The sequence below is a fragment of the Microtus oregoni genome, unplaced genomic scaffold, assembly GCF_018167655.1.
Source record: "Microtus oregoni isolate MIOR12 unplaced genomic scaffold, Mior012 000144F_ref0000341, whole genome shotgun sequence".
NCBI lineage: Eukaryota > Metazoa > Chordata > Mammalia > Rodentia > Cricetidae > Microtus > Microtus oregoni.
The window spans coordinates 146988-162301 of NW_024544794.1; the positions used below are offsets into that span (position 1 = coordinate 146988).

Below are 15314 nucleotides of genomic sequence, written 5' to 3' on the forward strand. Positions count from 1 at the left end.
CCAGTGCTTTCAGGCTGTCCTCTTGCTCTCCTGCTCTGGGGTGCTCGGGCTTCCCACTCAGACTCCCTTAGTGCTTCCTTGGGCTCCTGTGGCTCGTCTGTGATACTCTGCTGCAGGGTGTAGGAACCAACTAGACACCGCTGTCATTCCCCGTGGTCCACAAGGTCCAAGGCAGCTGTGTCTAACACACTAAAATGCTTAGGGTCATGCAAGAGAATTTCCGTGTGAAAAGGGGATGCTGCGACCACGTGCCTGACAATGCTATGCCCAGGATCCATCCATTCAGTGCCTCTGTCCTGAAACCCTAACAAGCTGCTGTGACAAAGGCAAAAGTGGCCAAAGTCAGCACGGTGAAAACATTGTGAGCTCTGGGAAGGCAGCACTGTATCTGTGGTACTCATTACTGTCCCTTCTTCACCCGTGACAGCGCTTCAGCACACAGTGGGGTTTCACCTGTCCCTTCTTCACCCGTGACAGCGCTTCAGCACACAGTGGGGCTCCATAAATGCACTGAGGGTGTTTGTAAGGGTCAGCAATGCTCACAATGAATTCTAATTCTAATATTGAACAGAACACCGTTAGCTACTGAATGTGGGTTATTCTGCTGATTCATGGTTTCTCTAAAACTACTGACCCAGTGTCTCAGTTACTGCTGTAAAGAGATTCCATGGCCACAGCAACTCTGAGAAAAGAAAGCATTTAATTGGGCCTGGCTTACAGCTCAGAGGTTCAGTCCATTGTCATGAAGGCAGGAAGCATGGCGGGTGCCCAGACAGACATGGTGTTGGGGAAGGAGCCAAGAGTGCTACATCCAGATCTGCAGATGACAGGAAGAGAGAGGAACACTGGGACTAACCCGAGCTACTGAAACCGCAAAGCCACTGACACCCCCCTCCCCCCACGCCCCAGATCCACTTCTTCCGACAAGGCCACACCTACTCCCACGAGGCCACATCTGCAATAATGTCACTCCCTTGAGTCTATGAGGCCATTTGCATTCAAATCACCACGTTCCACAAATAGGCTTGTAGCTATATCATAACGCAAAATGCATTTAGTCCAACTTCAAAAGTCCTCATAATCTTTAATAGTATCAATCCTGTTTAAAAGTCCAAAGTCTCTTCTGGGATACATGACCATCTCTCAACTGTAATCTCCTATAAAATCCAAATTAAAAAGCAGATGACATACTTCCAACATACAGTGGCACAGGATATATGTTACCGTTCCAAGAGGAAGAAAAGGGAGCAAGAGAGGAAACACTGGACCAAAGCAAGACCCCAAATCATCAGGGCAAACTCCAAACTTGCATCTCCATGTCTGATGTCGAATTCTCTTCAGATCTCCAATTCCTTTTTTCCTTGTTGACTACAGCACACTTCTCCCCTTCGTCACGGAAAGAGATCCCACAACCCCTTTCTTCTATTCTTGACTCTAAAGCCAGAACCACATAGCTGAAGCCGCCGAGTTCTGTTGCCTTCTTGGGCTGAAACATGGTCCCCTCATTCAATGACATCTTCACCGACTTTCTGTGTTTGATGGTTTCCTTCACTGCCTAAACTTGACCATCCAGGAATCCAGTTTGTGGACTGGACTGGCCTCAAACTCAGAGACCTGAGAGCCTCTTACTTCTGAGTGCTGAGATTAAAGGTGTGCGGCACCGTGCCTGGCCCTAAGCTTTTATTTCATTCCTTTTTATAAATCGGAAGCTTAGCTGGGTGGGATCTTGCTCCGAGGTCACCACTCCCTTTATCTGACTTAGCTTCAGGCTTTTCTCCCATTTGTTCACACTTCCTGTTACCCTTCATGACTCAGACTGTAGATTCTGTATTTTTCCTTCCTTGACTTGCTCCTTTTCATTATTGATTTGCCCAAGTGTAGCTACCAAGACTGTTTGGACATCTCCTCTCCAAAGCTGTTAATCTACAACTCTTCAGTTTAGCCTCAGATAGATTTTTGGACGAGGGCTCAGTTGACTACAAAATGACCGGCTTGAAATACGTGACTATTTCTGTGGCTCTTGAACCTCTGGCCAAATAGCCACCCAGAACGGTTGTGCAGATCTGTTTCCTCAACCTAATGTTTGAGGAGGCCGCTTGTTGGTTCCTGGCTGCTCAGCCCTGAAATAATCACACAGAAACCATGTTATTTAAATCATTGCTTGGTCCATTAGCTCTAGCTTCTTATTGGCTAACTCTTACATATTAATTCAACCCATCTCCATTAATCTGTGCATCACCACTAGGTCATGGTCTACCAGCAAAGTTTTAGCATGTCTGTCTCTGGCAGTGGCTCCAAGGCTTCTCCTGACTCTGCCTCCCTTTTCCCAGCATTCAGCTTAGTTTTCCCTGCCTAGCTCTGTTCCCCTATCGCTCTGCTATAGGCCCAAAGCAGTTCCTTTATCTATCTATGGTAATCACAGCATACAGAGGGAAATCCCACATCAACCTAAGGCAGAAATGTGCTTGCTTCATCAGCCCTTACTCAATGTTAAAGGAATCTCTTATCTTAGGGCCAGCAAGAAAGCTCAGCAGGTATGAGCATTCATCTCCAGGCCTCATGATCTGGGTTACATGCCCAAGACCCACACAGTAAAAAGAGAAAAATCAGCTCCCACAAATTGTCCCCTGACCTCCCCCGACTGACACACAGTGGCAGGTGCACCCTCCATCCCCCCAATAAATGCACACAGTTAAAATTTCATTCTCTTAACCTCATAGATGAAAAATAAAGTGTCACTATTATTTTCCATTATGGTCCTTTGATTACTAGCAAATTGAAGAATTTTTCGGGAGCCAGGTTAGCGGCTATCACTTCTGGCAACGGTAGGTTCTACAGCTATTAATACGCGTGAGCTTTCTGCATGTAATTTCCTTTAAGCCTGGTGGCCCCGCTGCTCAGCAGAAGGCCGTGATGGATTAAGCAGCCCAAGCTCCGCCATATGTTTGGTGCTTATTATTGAGCCCAACTACTGAGCAAAGAAAGACATAATTAGCCTTTTTGGGAATTATTTTAAGCCTTCAGCAGTAAAAAGGCCTGAAGTTGATTTATTCCCCCAGAATCTATTTGTATTCGGTGCCTTTATAAAAAGTCTAGTCAGACTAAATGACCAGGCATGTTTTCAACCTTCGAAGACGGAATTTCTGGGTTCTAGGAGAGAGTCCAAAATAATCACTGGGGCACGTCTCTCAGATAGCAGTTGAAGACAAAAGATTGAATCGTTGGAAGGAGACAGAGCCACTGGGGCGTTCATAGAAACAATATGAGTTGAATTCGTCTCGAGTTCCCAGCGGTTGGGATGGAGGGGCTGATTTCTGCCTTGAGGAACCTTTGAGCTCTGCAGAGGGCTGAGCTTAGCCCCTGGTGCTGATGAGGAGCATTGGAGAATGCTCGGCCCTAGACACATCTCCTCCTTCGACTTTATCAGGAAAGCTGCTTCTGCCACTCATTACCCTAGGCAGGACTTGAATCTGGACTTCCCAAACAAAACACGCTGTCTGGTTCTGAAGCGATCTCACACATTGCCGGGCTTCCAGAAGCTCTGTTGTTCTCTGACAGGAATGGATTTCTACCCCAGAGGCCTCAGCCGCACATCATAATTCCCAGTCTTACCCTCTACTGAAATTGTTGTCTGGTTGATTGTGTTCGTCTGCGCCCTTAGTCATTGATGGCACATTTGGAGATAAAGTCCCGAGGTTGTCACGGGTCTGCACGTACTGACATAGTTCTCAAACGCAGAGATGACAAACACCGCGCAGATGTTCCCCAGGACAGTCACCCAGGCTGCTTTTGGCACTTTCACACACGAGCAACCAAACACATCGGCTCTGGAAATAGATACAGCAGGCTTGGGCTTCACTGACTCTTCCTTCCAAGCAGAAGTCGGGGGCTGAGATGAATCAAAACCAGGAGCTGGTTACTTTGAAAGATTACAGAATGTTAAACTGGTCCAAAATGGTTCCCATTCTAGCAAAAGTAGCCTACTGGGGGGAAGCCAGGGAGGAAGAATAGAAAAAGAACCCAGGGACATCCCTGGTGAGAGGGCCACCTGTTTTTAATGAGTCCTCAGGCAAATGTTCGTTGATTAGAATTCGCCTGTGCTGAATGAGTAACTGAGAGCCTACACACGTGAATGAAAGACTGGAACTTTTTACAGTTCTGTGTTGACTAGGTTTGAGTTGCAAGCTGCAGTAGTTAGCACTCCTGGCTCCGTGGCACGGAGCTCCCTTTAGGGGCTTAGCCCTGTGTTAAGTGTCCCCTTGCCTCTTCTGTAGGTCAGCACCATGAAAAGCAGTGTATTTTCCGCCTCCAATATATAGAGACTGAGGCTCAGGGAGGAAGACACAAAGGGGTGGAAGAACCAGGATTCAAGCCACAGGCTTCTGCCCTCAATTCACAACCTGGAAGTTGCTCAGCAATAATCACGCTCAGTGTGAGAGTCTCATCTTTTTGTGATCTTAGTTGTAATTCCCTCAGCCGCAGAATCTGCTGATACTCAATCTCGAAGGGGCCCAAATGATCACTCTGTGCAGGCTGCGGGTTCGGTTCTGCCCCATGCCCATGGTCCTTCCACTGGCTGGTCGAAGTGAGACCCAGGCAGCCAGGGACCTCGGGCGTGCCAGCTAACACCAGCCCAGCACTTTCCTGACGTTATCGCGGAGATGTAATCAAAACGGGAACCAAATGAGCTGAAATAATGAATTTTGGATCATTGCAGAGTTTCTAAAAATCACTTAAACTGGCACCGTGGAGGAATTATCCTCGTGTCTATGACTCCCACAGTAAAAATAGACATTAAGAGGACAGATGTGTGAGAGGCACTTTTCACTCAAAAACATCATTAGGATGGCGAGAACATGATGCACTTACTAATTGTGTGATGTCTTCGGAATATTTGAATACAGCATTAAAAACATCAATCCGTGTGCTGCCGGCAGGTTCCTGACAGCAGAGAAACTGATGATACAGCACTGGGTAAGGTTTGAGGTAAGAGTCATGGGTGACGCTAAACACGAGCGATCAATCTCCAACGCCTGCCGACCAGCCTCTCTGAACTATTTAAATGAGTCTCCCCTGCTCTCCATCCCTTTCCATCCTCCCCACCCTTCCTCCCTTCACTATTGCTTTGAAAGCTCCCAGCATTACGTTGTGGGACCAAGCCACTGCGTGGCCATTAGGCTATTCCCTCTGGTCTTGTACCTTACTTACAGCATCCTTTACACCTCTACAAAGCTCCGTCCAAGTTGCCCGTTCTTCCCCTGGAGACCCGTGTGGGCTCCTCAGAGATGAATGCTCCTTTGCTCCACCCTCTCCAATTCTTCTTCCTCATCTCCTTCCTCTCTATATTTCTCCTTTAATTTCCCAAATGCTAAGTTCACGAGGACTCATCATCTGGACACGACCATGCATGGAACTCTTGGCGGTTTGTCTGCAGTCACAAATTCTATGAGAAGATTAGGCAAGACTTCCAAGCCTCACACGGGTTCCGAGTGATATCCACGAAACCCATCGTTTGCACCCACAAGATACACCAAGCTCTAAAGTTTCAGGAGCTTATGAAATAGGTATAGCGCCCAGGAGAAAAGCTGTGAAGGAGCTCCTCAAATAGAATGTGAAAAATAAGTTGGGTGGTGGTGGTGCACGCCTTTAATCCCAGCACTCGGGAGGCAGAGGCAGGCGGATCTCTGTGAGTTCGAGGCCAGCCTGGTCTACAAGAGCTAGTTCCAGGACAGGCTCCAAAGCTGCAGAGAAACCCTGTCTTGAAAACTCAAAAAAACATATATATATCGTGACTCCTCCACCCTTCTAAGCTTTGCCGAATTTCTGTGAGGATGGCTAGAGTCGATCTGCTCACTGTAGTAAGCAAACAAGGCAGTGAACACAGAGCGTGTTTGTGAGGAAACTATGTAGCAAGCCACAGTGGCTGTCAATTTTGCCCCATAGAAAGCTCTACCACATAGTGGTCGCCAGATTAAATACAGGTTGCCTTTCGATCTCCTGTGTCTGGAATCCTTCCTCTCCAGCCATCCCACTTTCTTCTTCTTAAAAGATATCTCCTTGTCCACAGGAGTGTACATGTGCCCAGTTCTCTCATTCTAATACACTGTTCCCATATATATACACATACATACATACAGTGCAGCCAGGACTTCCAGATGAAAGTTTAACCTTTGGGTTTTGATTGCTAACTGGGAGTTTCTCGAAGCCACATTCCTTATCACAAGATAATGAGGTCCCCGAGGCAAAGGGAAGAAGAAATAGCAATGAACAGAAGGGACACAGACCACAGCAGCTTCAAGTCCCCATTTAGAGTTTCTGAGACCCTGGTTCCTTTAGCCTCTGTGCAACGCAGTATCCACCCCGCATGGGAGGGAACTGGCCCGGTCTTCCTTTCCAATTCATCAAGCTAACTTGAGCTGGTTTCCTGTCCCTTGCCACACTCAGAGGGCTCTGGTGCCAGGGTTTGCTGTTTCCTTAAGGGACATGCGTCGGATCAGGAGGGTTTTTAGGATCCTATGAACACCGTTTATCTACTCGCTCACTGGGAAATCATTTTGGCAAATGAGAACTTCGCTTCTTGTCTCTCTGGTCTTGGGTTATCTTCTCTGTACTTTCCAAGATCTTAAAGTCAAAGGCCTCATTTTATAAATGAAAACTGTCAACAAGAAGGAGTTGAGCAACTTGTTTTAAATCATATGGCATAAACCCAGGCTTTGAATCAATTATTATATATTGACGTTAGGGAAATTAATTTAATGCAAGTACAAGATACTAAAAAAAAATGAGGAAGACAATGTTTTATGTCAAAAAACCTAATCTAGTCAATAGGGGAATGTAAATGCTTGTATTGCTTTTATGATTATTGATTGTAGCAAATCACAGACTGGAAAGACTGTCTCCATGACTGTCTTGGCAGTCACAACCCTGGTCATCTTTCTTCCCTGTCACTTTCTGAAGCACGGGTCACTAGGCTGAGACTAGGAGCCAGTCTTCCCAGTCATAGAGATGGATCCAGGAGTGAGTGGCTCGTGGCCTTGTAAAGGACTAACCAGAGATGGCCCGGCAATGAATTAGGTGCTTTGCTGAGATTTGCTGCTGTCAGATGTGGCGAGGAACGCTTTGGCTTCCCTCATTATGGAACTGAGAGGATTTGTGCCTGCAGTGCTGTCTTACTTGTGGTTTCTATTGCCATGAAATGCCATGACCAAAATGACCAAGAAGCAAGTTGGAGAAGAAGGGTTTATTTAGTTTATGCTTCCTCATTGTGTAATCCATCACTGAAGGAAGCCAGGGCAGCAATTGAAACAGGGCAGGATCCTGGAGGCTGGAGCTGAAGTCAGGGAGGCTACTGTTTATAGAACTCAGTACCACTCCAGGGATGGCCCCACCCACAATGGGCTGGGCTCTCCCCCATCAATCACTAATTAAGAAAATGCCTGCAGAAAGATCTTACAGAGGTTCCTTCCTTTCAGACAACTCTGGCTCGTGTCAAGTTGACTTAAAACTAGCCGGCATACATGCCATGTTTTTTAGCAATACTTTTTATCAAATGGGGGGGTCTATGAAGTCTATATTTTCAGTTGTGGAAAAACATACTAATAAGAAAGGGAAGAAGAGAGAAAGAGAAGGAGTGGGTGTGTGATAGAGAAACAGGAGGAAAGATAACAGGCATGGTCTTTGGATTTCTCATATCCCAAGTTCTTCCCATTCTGAGAAGCGACCCATTTTGCTTCTTTTTTTCTGAGAGCCAAAAATTGTTGCAACTTACTAAAGTTGTTCGGAAGCAAATATCTAGATGTCAAAGCTGAAAGAGAAGTTTGGTTGTATTGGTGACACTACCTTTCTTCGTTAGCTGGGATCATTAAGAATTGTCTGCTTGTAGTCATTGGGGTTAACTCCATTTATAAGTTAAAACCAAGGATGCGTCCTAATTCAGCACATGGTGGGAGGGGGCAGAAAACATTATACTAGCACCATGCTATATTCAAAACCAAATCTGGACCCTAAACTTAAATGTAAAGAAAAAAGACTCAGAAAAAATTTCGTCCAAAGGTTTCAGAATATAAACTCTGGGTGGAGCAAGCTTTTAAAGCAAATCGACCCCAAAACTAAAGAAAAATATTGGCAGATTTGCCTAGGGGAATATTGAAAACTGTCAGGAGATGCACGCTTCTACTAGCAAGTTAAAAAAAAGCAATGGGATGGGAGAATCTGTTTGCAAAACGTTTAATTATTATAGATTATCATCTAGAGTACATAAAAAGTTTCTCTAAATAAGCAAATAACCCCCAGGAGGAAAAGAGATAAAAGTTATAAATGAGCAATGAGAAAGAGGCGGGGGAGAGAGGAGAGAGAGAGAGGAGAGAAAGAGAGAGACAGAGAGAGACAGAGAGAGGGGGGAAAGAGACAGACAGAGAGAGACAGAGAAATGATTCTAATCTCTCAGTGCAAGGAACAAGGCTGGGACCTTAAAGTAAAATTGGGGAAAATATTGGAAAATGTAGCTTTTTCTTTGAAAAATTTGCCTTTGTTGGCAATGCTTTATCCTCCTTTGCAGGCCTGAAGCACTAATATCTGATATTTCTGTCTCATACTCAAGCATACCCCATGGAAATCCCCTTCATGCTACACATCACACACGTTCTATGTCCCTTGAGTTACCGCCTTCAGTATTGGCTTTCCCAAGCTCACCCGAGGCCGGGTCTATTGCTTTTTGTGGGTGTCTGAAACTTACTCTTTTGTATTCTAAACCTTCCCTAGAATACATCCGTAGAGCAGACTTTCAATAGATGCTCGGTGAGTGGATAGCAAGTACGTGCTAGACTGTCACGGACACTGTTAAAGTCAATACTTAGATTCTGAGGAAAAGTGTCTAACTCTCTGTCTTGTTTTGACTAGTGATATTGATTGACACACATCATTTTATTCATATGAGAAAACAAAAAAACCGACAGAGAAAAATTCTGTATTCTGTCAGTTGTGACATATCAACTTGGGGTGTTACTTTTATACACATGTCCCTACAGCATGACACCACCCAGGTGGCATCTCTTGGGTTCAGTTTCCACGATTCACTGTGGAGAAAGAATGTTCCTCCAGCTGCTGGATAAACACCTCACTGATCCATCATTTCATAAGATCTGAGGAGGACAGGCAGGAAGATTTACAAAATGGGTGTCAGCGGCTTCAAAGATGAGCCAGCATCTATGAAAAACCCACCAGCTATGATGGGTCAAAAGTCATTTACAGGGTCAGGGAGGTGGTTCTATTGTCAAAGGGCTTGCCGTACGAAAATATTAGGACTTGAGTTCGGAACCTCAGCATCCACAGGAGAAAGCCGAGAGCGGCCTCGGTGCTGTAAACCTAGAGCTGGCAAGACAGAGAAAGGAGGGTCCCTGGGCTTTCTGGTCATCCAGCCACGCGATCCAGCTAGCTCTGCGCTCCACAATAACCTTGTTTCAAACAATAGGATGAGAGCGATTGAGGAAGACATCCAGGGCAACCTCTGACCTCTACACACAGGCATACGCAACTACACACATGTATGTACACACACACACACACACACACATTCAAACAATAGGATAGAGAGTGATTGAGGAAGACATCCAGGGCAACCTCTGATCTCTACACACAGGCATACGCAACTACACACATGTATGTACACACACACACACACACACACACATTCACACTCCTGTGCACACAGAGTCAATGAGGGGTCAGATGATGGATTCAAGTTTAGAAATTTAGTCTCTAAGTTCTTATACCCTCACTGGTTGCGTCCTTTGTATGTCTAAGGACATGTATGTCTATGCTATGGTAAGAATCTGCTTCCTCCCAAACTTCTCTTCCTGCGTGTAAAATAAAAAAGCTAAGTATGCAGTAGCATGAGAAAGACCCCACGGATGCTCAGACGGGACTTGAGGACTTGTTTCTTCTTCTACAGCTGTGTATTCAACCGTGGAGCATCTCGCGATCCCTGGCATGCTGGCGTGGGAGAACTAGATATGATAGCCCCACCCTTCCTTTACGGACTCGCCAATTCTTCCTAGGCACCACCAACTTTGCGAGCATCTCCTCGCCTACCAGCACCACCTCGGGTGGCATCTACAGCAGCTCTGCAGGTAGAGCATGATTAGCCTCTGTCTCCAAGGCAGACAGAGGGTTAATCACCGACAGAACCAGAATTTCTGAGTCTGTGCTATGACCCACCACATAAAGGAGGCAGCAGGTATGTTTGTGGGCGTACGTCTACCAGACAAAGTGCCGTCGGATGCACAGATTCGGTCGCATGTCAGCGGGAGTGGTGGGTCATAGTTCATTCATCTCTCTACCACAGAGCCCTAAACACCAGGCGCCACCTTCCATTTCAGGGGTCATTCCGCTGTGGTTTAAAGTCTGTACTTCAGCAGTCCCAGCTCCCAGGATTAATTTAGTAGTAAATAATTTGATGTAGAAGTGCTTCCTAATAACAAGTATAAAGTCAAATTCAAGAATCACCGCAAGTGACAATCAGCTCCTGGACCTGCAAGCAGAAGCCATCTGGAATGAATCAGCAGTCTCAGACCCCAGCAGATTAACCCTTGAGGTGTCTTCTGCTTCCCAGCAGCCAGCTAGCAGACAGTGTGTTTGTTTTAAGCCCTGAAAAACGAGCTCGAGCTCATTAGGAAGCCATTTTTAAGAACTGCTTCATTAGCTACAGGATGTTCCCTCAGATGGTACGCGTCGGTACAGAAATAAGTTCGAAGACCTCTTGTAGGTGTCAAGAGGAGCCGCTCGCCAGGCTCCTGGCTCGTAGAGCTGGTATCTGTGAAAGCCTAGCGTGAGAGTGACGGGTGTGACTGAGTGTTAGCTAGCCTGGAGACAAACACAGCTGAGTGATTTATGCCACCAATTTCTGAAAGAACATTGCCTCTGTGTTCTCGCTTTATCTGTTCTGCATCCGTTTCTAATGCCACCCGTCTCCAGGTGGAAACCCCAAATTTGCATTTCTTTTTTATTTCCCTCCTCGGCAGCCTTCCTCAAACTCGGAAGGAACATTAGATTAGCCCCTGGAAGCTGGAGGCAGAGTTCTTTGGTACTTCCTGTGCTTAGTTCTGTCAAATGCTTGACCATCGTCACCCGGAGATGAATATTCATTGCTGCTGTTGTTTAAGCAGAAATATGAGATTTGATCCTCGGCCTTAGGAAGCAGTGGCTAGTGGGGTTTTGCACTGGAGGGCACAGGAGACTCTGTGAATGCTCCTGGTGCACCCGAACTTTGCAGACAATACATCAGAGGCAGGGGTTTGTTCCCCATTTCTTCTCATTTTTCTCATTTCTATCTCAGTAGAAGAGATATGATCTTCTGTCTCCTTGTTTTTATTAGGAAGGTCTCTCTCTCTCTCTCTCTCTCTCTCTCTCTCTCTCATAAATACAAATCTGGCCGGGCTACTAGGGTGTCAAATGGCCAAAGAATTTAATCTAAAACAGGTTTCAGTATAATCCTATGAGATGGTCTTCTGTGTCCTTTGAAATGGCCATGAGCTAGGAACCTGTCCCCGTCGACAGTCACCCGGCCTTGCACAGAAGGAATTATGCTCCTAGGTACGGCTGGCCTGGAGGATCATGCTTTATGTCGTGTTTGTTCGGTTGAGCCCTGTTCCAAGATCATCTCTTTCCCCCTACTAGCGTCCCTGATTGAAGAGTTTTGAAACCCTCTGAAAAGCGCAAAGGCTTGTGAAGTAACTCTGACATTAAATCGATTAGATTGCACCCAGCTAAAAAGGCAATCTTCCCATTGGGTTTCTGCATAGTAAATACTTCATAATCAGGGACTTTGTCGTTCTTGTTGACGACCGAATCCCTACTTCCTGGAACAGCAGCTGGCGCTTTGCAGGCATTTAGAACATGTTTGCTGAGTGAATGGGACGGATGAATGACAGCTATTTGGCTAAACGCGAGACACTGACTATAATACACTGAAGACGGCCGCTCGTTTTCCTCATTAGGACCACATGTGCACAGGACAGACGGGCACAAATGAGTTCTAGCCACCAGAGCGTTGAAATGGCTCTCCCTGAGCTCACAGGTCTGTTGCTGTGGAGACTCCACACTCACACTTGGCCAAGGTGAACCACATGATGAAAGACTGATCATCCACACATGGAATCGTCTTCCCTGTCCTGCCTCAACCAGAGGGTCCTGGCACTGCCAGGCTCCTCTGCTATTTTGTTGATTCGGAGAGGAAGGCTGGAGGAATCTTGAGCAGGTAAGGACCATCATCATGTTTGCTGTTACCCCGCTGAGCTGCTGAGGCTCCTGGAAAACCTTTTCTGGGAGGACGTCCAAGCCAAATGACGAGTATTGACGAGGTTTTGCATCTGTTTTGACTGCACAGGTCTTCCCAGCTCCAGAAAAGCACCATATAGAGAGGGTCGGCCAAGAGTCCACGCCTGCCAAGGCAGCGCGAGAGGACGAAAGCCGTGTGCAGCCCTTCCCACTTCTGGTCTCTGTCTCCCTCACTTTAATTTACCTCTCCATCTTTTAAACTTGTCTGTGTTTTTATCTCCACGGGTTGCCTTGATCGCTTCTTCCCTTGAACTTCTTTTCAATTTTTCTCTGTTTAGAAAAGTCTTCTTCTAAAAATAATTCGTATTAACCTTATTGGAGTACTCCTTCAGAAACATTTTTTTCTACCTACAAAGACCATAAGAAACATCTCTCTTCTGAAACACCATGTTTAAAGAAACTTTTGTCTATTATCTCACTCAAGAGACTGCTCTGTCCCGTTAAGGATCATCAAAAGTACATAATTGTCTATCAGAGATTCTGATTGGTGTGCCGTCCTCAGTGTCGTGATGAAGGTCTACCCCAGCAAAGGTCCCTGCACTCTCATGGTGTAGGTGGCCCTAGAATCCTGGGTTTGAGCGACCTTTTCAGTTTGTGTTGAGTTCCAGGCCAACCTGGGCTACACGAGACTGAACCCAGCCTCAAAAGAAAAGAGAAAGAAAGAGGCAGAAGAGGGTGAAGTCTTGGATAACAGGATACTCATGTCTCGTCTTCCATAGTCGGCATTATGGGGGGGGTCATGTGACCTAATAAGCACCTTACCTTTTTAACGAAGTTAAGCCCACTGATATGAAGAAATGCTCACCTGTTCTGGACAAACGTGTGGAGACATTTGGCACAGAAAGCAATCCCAAATAGAGTTGTGTCACTTGGATGTGCATGTTTTCCAGCGTGGTTCATTCTAAAGGACAGTGCGAGGTAGATACAATAGGTAAGTAGACAGTAGATACAACCCAAAAAGTCCTATTGCTACACCAAATCAGTTTGTTGAAGATTGTTTCAAATGTACATCAATGTCACTCATTCATAAGGATTCATGATTTAAAAAAAAATACGAATATGATCATCTTCACTCACCAAACCAATACTCTTCGCTCCCAATCATTCTGATGGAAAAAGATACTGGATAAGAGGTATATGGTTGCTGGTTTCAAAACATAGTCTGGCCATGTGACCTACCTCATCTGCATAATAGGATCCCCAAAGAAAAGATACAATGGGGAATATCTACTTTGATCACAGCAACCTGCCTTTGGATAAAAGTTCGAATCAGGCTGTTTCCGGGCTGCTCTCCTGTCCCAGTGAAGCCGTGAGCTCATGCTTGGGCCCATTTGTCAACATTTGTTTGTATTATCGTAGTTAGAATGCAAAGCTGCTCCACTCAGCACACGCGATGAATTTTGTGGGAGCATAATGTAGGAAAGTCACTCTTGAGTCTGCGTTTGTTGGTTGGTTGGTTTCTAAGCAAGAAAGCATAGTACCCCATGATCAATTAGAAATACCACTGCCTAGGGCCAGCAACATGGCTCAGGAGGTAAAGGAGCTGGCGGCAGAGGTTGGTGATCTGGATTTCACCATCAGAGCCTGTGCGGTGGAAGAAGAGAATTAACTCTGACCACCAGAGAATCCCCCTCTGGCTGCCACATTCATGCCATGGCATTAACGCCCCATCCCACACAACAAGAAAATGTAAAGATTGTTTTTTGAAAGACACTCTCCTTAGCTCGTGTGATGTACTTGTGGGCTGAAGTAAGACTGGACAGTTTCCCTAAGTTCTCTGACTGAATCCTGCGGAGCTGTTGGTATTTGACCTTCATAATATAAATAGTTATAGCTTACTAGACTTTCCCCAAAAAACAAAAGCCTTGGATTTTATTTCAAAGTTATTATTAATAGATTTATATATTATATTTGAATCACAGTAAAGACTAACAGAATTTATAGAAATATATTTTTTATTTCCTTTTATTATTCTTTTCTGTAAAATGGGGATAATAATAATATCTACCCCAGAGGGTGGTTGTAAGAATTACGTGATTTAGTACAAATAAGGGATGTAGAACAGTTCCTGGCAGGCAGTAGCAACCCCACAAAGGTTGCATATTATAATAGTTTTAATAATTGCAAACAAAATAAACAACATTGCACAGTAACAGATAAAGATACGAATTACCAGACGAACTATGCTTTATGAATCTGCTAGATCATCCATGAAAAGAACATAGTTTTTAAAAATATAAGTAAAACTTTTCTGCTCAAGGATGTGCAGTCCGTGGTCCAGCAGCTTCTTTCTGCGCTGGAAACTCGTAAGAAATGCGGATGATCAAGTTTCAGCCCAAATTTACCCAGGGAGGCCCTGCATCTGACCAAGGTGCCCAGGTCATCCTTCAGACACAGCACACTCTTCCAAGTCTCATTTGCTTGCAAGAGGGCTTTGTCTCCAGGCTAGAGTATTGCATGCAATGTTAATATGTTGCGTGCTATGTTAATATGTTGCGTGCTATGTTAAAATGTTGCATTTTATTTATTTTAGATTTATATATTTTATATTTATTTATATATATTAAAATTTGACTTTGGAAGCATGCATGTTTCTTGACTAGTCTCTCGACATTTTGTAGGAAGGGTGACATATAAGCAGACCAACTGTGAGCTGGATGTCCCTCACTGTTACCAGAACAAAGGGCCACAGCACTGCTCTCCGTCAACCGTGCTTCAGACCTCCTCCCCTCCACACTCAGTTCACAGGGCTTCCTTTCTCGCACCGCTTTGTCTCATAAAAGGGGAGATGTGTTTCTGCTCCTCAACACCCAGTCTTCTCTTATGAGAGACCAGCTCTTTCTAAGGTATCTAGAAAAGAGGCAAGCTGCCCCCATCTGCCTTGAATCACCCACCTGTTTGCATACCACCCCACCCAAAGTATGGTCATCATATTCTCTTCTCATTCCACTTTCAGATTGAAACAGAACACATAGCGGTTA

General features: G+C 45.3%; 1 long non-coding RNA gene across 1 annotated transcript in view; it reads right to left on the reverse strand.

Moving 5' to 3' along the window:
* Positions 1 to 2055: 2055 nt before the first annotated feature.
* Positions 2056 to 15314, reverse strand: part of LOC121444837 — an 86994-nt gene continuing 73735 nt past the window's right edge. Inside the window, exons 3-4 of the long non-coding RNA XR_005973830.1 lie at positions 13139 to 13234; positions 2056 to 2120 (exon numbers count right to left, since the gene is read on the reverse strand). This is a non-coding gene — a long non-coding RNA (uncharacterized LOC121444837). The remainder of the gene's footprint in view (positions 2121 to 13138; positions 13235 to 15314) is intronic.